The 5393-nt window shown below is 44.9% G+C and overlaps 1 long non-coding RNA gene across 1 annotated transcript; it reads left to right on the forward strand.

The window, feature by feature from the left end:
* The first annotated feature begins 422 nt into the window (after positions 1-422).
* LOC140223657 (uncharacterized) lies at positions 423-4927 on the forward strand. The gene is made up of 4 exons (XR_011899015.1): positions 423-560; positions 1128-2982; positions 3607-3678; positions 4616-4927. It is a non-coding gene; the product is annotated as an uncharacterized lncRNA (long non-coding RNA).
* Positions 4928-5393: the final 466 nt, after the last annotated feature.

The raw sequence follows: 5393 nt of genomic DNA on the forward strand, positions 1-5393 counted from the left end.
ATCTCGGTTTAAAGTTGGCCCAGGACAAAAGGGGACGCGTCACGGTAGGTTGGAATGGGACGGAGTTTTACTCCCGGTTGATATTTGCAACCGGGACTAAATAAAGGTGACCCTTTAGTCCCAGTTGTAACAGCTATCCAGCCACCGACGGCGCCACCCTGTTGTCATGGTTGGAATAACCAACCGGGAGTAAACGTTTACTCCCGGTTGGTAGGGACAAAAGGGTAGCGCTTTGTCCTGGTTGGAAGCTCCAACCGGTTTACTCCCGGTTTGTAATTCTAATTGGGATAAAAGGGTGGTGCTTTTATCCCGGTTGGAGGCTTCAACCGGGAGTAAACTTCCAACCGGGACAAAAGATGTTCCTTTTTATCCTGGTTGGAATTTAAATTAGGATAAAAGCTCATCCCCCCATAAAATCTAAGATAGAGGCCTTTCTTCCTCTTCCAGCCCGAGCCAGTCCACTCCACAAAGACGCTTCCCGAAGCAAGCCTAGGGGAGGTGCTGCCCGAATATTTTTCCTCACTTCCATGGAGATTTCACTCATCCAAAGTTTTGTGAAGGTTAGCTACTTCATCCTCCGTTTATTTATTGTTGTTTTGCTTTGTTTTATATTTTCGAGAGGGAGAAGAATGAGTTTGCTTGCTAGAAAGAGGGAGAATGAAGAGGATTTGTATTTATACATGTTTTTGAGCTAGGATGTAATGGATAGTTTGATTGTTATATATGATTAGTATGAGTTAAAACAACTTGATGTGTAGAATGGAGATGGATAGTATAGTTGCTAAAATGTGAAGTAGAAAATGGAGAGGATTTTGAGGTAGAATGTGAGGGAGAATCGAGAGTAAATGTGAGGTAGAATGGAGAGGATTTTAATACAATGGCAACTGCAAGCTACCCGGTCCCTCCAGTGTTTTTTTAGCATATTTAGACCTCTCCTTCAAGAATCTCTGTGGTACTATTCCTAACTTCCTGGCAAATTTCGGAAGCACACAAGCTGCTGTCAACAATAAACTTCGGATGCATGCAGTCCTTTAATTTTCATTCTCCTGGCTGCTAGTGATTGATTACAGTGTATTTCCTATTCATGATTTGATTGATTTATTGAGCCATTTTAACCTATCATGCAGAATTGCTGCTCGAAGGGGACGCTCCACCCTTCTGCATGCATGTCGTGCCCATGCCGCCAGCTGCTCGCTCGTCCTCGCAGCGATTTGAGCGTATAGTCAGCTGAAAAGATTCTTTATGGTGGAACCTGATTTATTCAGTTATAAACGACGTGTCCATTGATAGTTTTGTAAAAAGAAAATAGGTGAGTGCCTTGGTGTGCCCATGCTGCCGGCTGCTCGCTCGTCCTCGCACCACTGTTCGGTCGTCCTCGTGTCGTCCTTATCCACTACTCTTAGTCCACGACGACTTCCACGTCCTCATCCTTCCCCAAGCTTAGAAATTGATTGTCCATCGGGCTGCCTCAATAATTAATATTCCGATGCATGTTAGGTCTATACATGTAGGCAAAGACGAGTAATCATGAGTGTTTTGAGAGAGGAGATGTTGCTGAGCCATTCTGGCAGTGCTGATATGCTGCGACAATATTTCAACTCGAGTGACTGAAGGGAGGAGAGTTGTTGTATGCTCTCCGGCAAGCTCATCAGATTTGAACAGAACGAGAAATTCAACTTCCGGAGGGCAGGGAAGTGGTGAAACAGCCTGAAACTCTAGTGCTGGCTTGTCGTGCTGATAGTCAAGCTGGTGGTGTGGTTGGAGTAGAGTTGCAGCGATGGCTGCTGGTTTGTACCACCTCCAGTGAAGATATAACATGGTCGATTTCTGATATTATGAACTGACGACATTTGGGTGGGCATGGTTTCAACCTCAACTTTGGACATTCAAATACCCCGAGTACATCTAGCATAGGGAACATGAACTCCTCCACGCCATCTTTGCCAGGGCACGTTGTATTTGTAACACCCAAAAATTACAACTTTGCATTTTATTAAAATTTGCTAGAAACAATTTGCTTGTTTAAGGCATGTAAGGTCATTTTTGCATTTTTCTAGACATCCAAGCATTTTTCTAATTTAATAATGAAATATAGGATTTTATTGGGCATTCATTCTGTTGCATATCTCTTTGTTGAATGCTTGAAGAAGGATTTGTGTTTCACCTTGGGTTGCTGTATTGAATTTTCTGTCAGTCAGCTTCCTGCTCTTGGGTGTTTCAGTTTCAGAGTTCAATCAGTTAATTATCTGTTCTCTAGTTCTTCAGTTGCAGTTCTGTAGCTTTTTGGTTGTCAGTCGCCAGATGTTCCTATCAAGCTTTTTCAGTCTTGTGGCCTGGTTTTGTGGTTGTGTACTGCTTTTGGGTTGTTAAGTTTTTTTTTATTTTTCTGTCAGTTGGCTGGTTGTCCTGTTTTTTCCGAAGTTCAGAGTCTGGGGCATTCAGTTTCAGTCTCCGATTGATTTCTGGCTTTCCGTCAGTTCCTGTTTCTGCTTCGGAAACAGCAGCTCCTTTCTGGCCCGACGCTGTGCCCTGCTCGTGGCCCAGCACCTTTCCGCAGCAGCAGGCCAACTAGCTTGCCTCGGCCCAGTTCGAAGGCAACGGCCCAGCTCGTGACCAGGTTCCTCTCGCTCGCAGCTCTCCTCCTGCCGCAGACAAGCAGGGCCCGCAGTCATCTTCCTCGCAGCGTTTTCTTCCGCTCGCATGCAAAATCGCTCGCGTTCCTCCAGCGCCGCTTCTCTGAATCGGACTCAAGCCCGGACCGTGTGCGTGCCGCGCCCGCGTCCGACTCGATGCGGACCCACTCGCCAGGGCTGGTACAAAAGGCCGCCGCCACTTCCTTTTTCCCCAAAACCGCAAGCTTTTTCGCATCTACAGCTTCCTTGCGCCGCCACCCGAAGCATCTGCCGCCACGCTCGAGCTCCTCTGTGCGCGCTGCCGTCACCCCTTCGTCGTCCTCACCTCCACCAGAAGCTCCGCGGGAAGGTGAAGACCCGGCTACACATCGCCCGTGCATCCCTGCGTTTTGCGTTTTGTTTTATTTTATTTGTTTTCCTTGCCGCAAGTTCTTGCCAGAGCCTATGCCGTCGCCAAGTCCTCACCGTCGGCATCCCAAATGAGTTCATTGCTCTCGTTTCTATTTGCTGGTCTAATCCTCGCTCAAATCTGCACCCAGTCGCGCGTTCCCGGGCGATTCCGGCGAACTGCCGTTTTCCGCCGCCGCTCGCCGTCGCTGACGTCAGCGCAGCAGCTGCCGGCCGCCGGATCGCCATCCGACGGTCCACATCAATTCAGCCGAGTCAGCAGCCGCGCTTTTGCACTTTAACCCCTGCAGTTTCTGCGTTTTGCGTTGATATCCTCCCGCAGCTCAAAACTATTTAAAACCAGATCCTTGTAATCTCAATTTTTCTCGCAGTTATGCCCCTGCATCTTGTTTTAAGCATATCTTTTGCTTTATAGCTTCGTTTTTAACGTTCTTTATATCCGTGTGTTCGTTTTAATGCGTAGAATAGATTTTCAAACATGTTTTCTCTTTTTAATTATGATTGGTGTACTGTTTTCTTATGTATTGTATTTGTTTGCTTGTATGTGCTCGTGTGACGCGTGTAGACGTTCAGCAGTTCAAGGGATTTGGAGATCAAGCTTTCGAGGAGTACGAACAGCAAGAGCAAGGCCAAGAAGGCAAGTCGTACCCTTGATCACTACTTTTTAGTCCTATACACTTTTACTTTCTCGTACTCAACAACCATGCTATGCACATGTTAAGATTCAATTGATGGGTCCCAAATAAGGTTCGACTAGATTTAATTTACTTTTGCCTTAACCAACCAGGTTTACTTTTATGTTGGGTAGCTTATGCTTAGAGCTTACTTGGGATATGGTGGTTTAACTGAATTCAACATTTAATCTTGCTTTACTTCTGTTGTACCTTCCGTTAATACAATATCACAAATGTTTAATCGGAACATGGAGAACCACCCGGGAAAACAGTGTTACCACAAGACTAAATGGCTCTGGTCTTGGCTGAATAATTAGAAACCTTAGTCTGGGGTAATCTTACTCGTGATGAGGCAAGAGGGGGGACTGAGTTGTTGCATTAGCAGCCTATGATAGGTTGTGCACGCCAGACACCGAAACCTTAGCGGGTTACCACCGATTAATGAATCTTTGTAAAGGCCTCGTAGCGTCCCTATGCAATCACACCTCGGAAGTGTAGTATGGTGCCTTGCAAACACCGCATGGTTGGGTCCAAAGTTCTTTTGAACTTTTACGTGACTTGTGGGTAAAGATGTACAACCTCTGCAGAGTGTAAAACTGATCGATCAGCCGTGCTCACGGTTAAGAGCGGCTGGACCCTCACATGATAATATTATCGGAAGATAGATTTAAATTGTTGTCATTTTATGCATATGTTGTTGACTTTATTTATGCTCATGTTTAATTTCGGGTGGTATAAACTTATATTTAGCTAATTGCTAATAAAATTTGACCAACTTAATTAAAAGCTAATGCTAATTACACCTTAGCCATACCTTGATTGGCCTTACACTACACTATTCCTCACGACTTGTGGAGTACCAACCATAAGTGTACTCACCCTTGCAAAACCGCTGTTCAGACCAAGCTAATTTGGAGGAGTATCTCACGACTTTGAGGAGTTCTAGGCGTACAGTTCTTCAGTCAGCTGCCTGTGGTGTCGTCATCGTCTTTGGAGTTCCACTGCGTAATAATTAGGCTTATGTCTTATTGAGACTTTTGGTCATGTAATAATGTTTAATACTCCCTTTATTCGTTTTAGCACTGTCTTTGTTATTCACTATTATCATACATGTGTGTAACTTGATCCTGGTGCACATATATTGAAAGCACTCGGTTTTGTCCTTAAAATCAGGTGTGACAGTATTTCACTCCTCCAATCCTTGCATAAAAACCACTGTGAACTTTGCCAATTAGGGGAACGCTCCTTTTCCACCACAGATACCCCTTTCAATTTTTGTAACGTTGGGTAAATTCCAGAGAAGCAGGCTCTCCAGGTACGGCAATTGTCCAAGTGGTGGTAGGTTGCTACATGTCGGCAGATCCACCAATTTAATACAAGTAAGATAAGGGAGATGATGAAAAATTGCCATGAGCCAGTCAGGAAAGCTTGGACTACTATAACCTTCTAGACTCAAGTCCTTCAGGATCATTGGTGGCACTAGTTGTCCCAACAAATCCTTGTCCTCCAGATGTCGATCAGCATCCAAGGTCCATACCAGTTTCAAAGTCAAAAGATTATGTTTGGTTAACAGGTGAAGTCTCTGTGCTTCCTCTAGAAGTGTTTTTTTCTTTGCTTCTCCCAAAACTCACCTCAACTTGCATAAAATGAGTTTCTTGATAAAACCAAACCTCGTGTC

The sequence above is a fragment of the Setaria viridis genome, chromosome 8 (genome assembly GCF_005286985.2).
Source record: "Setaria viridis chromosome 8, Setaria_viridis_v4.0, whole genome shotgun sequence".
Classification (NCBI taxonomy): Eukaryota; Viridiplantae; Streptophyta; class Magnoliopsida; order Poales; family Poaceae; genus Setaria; species Setaria viridis.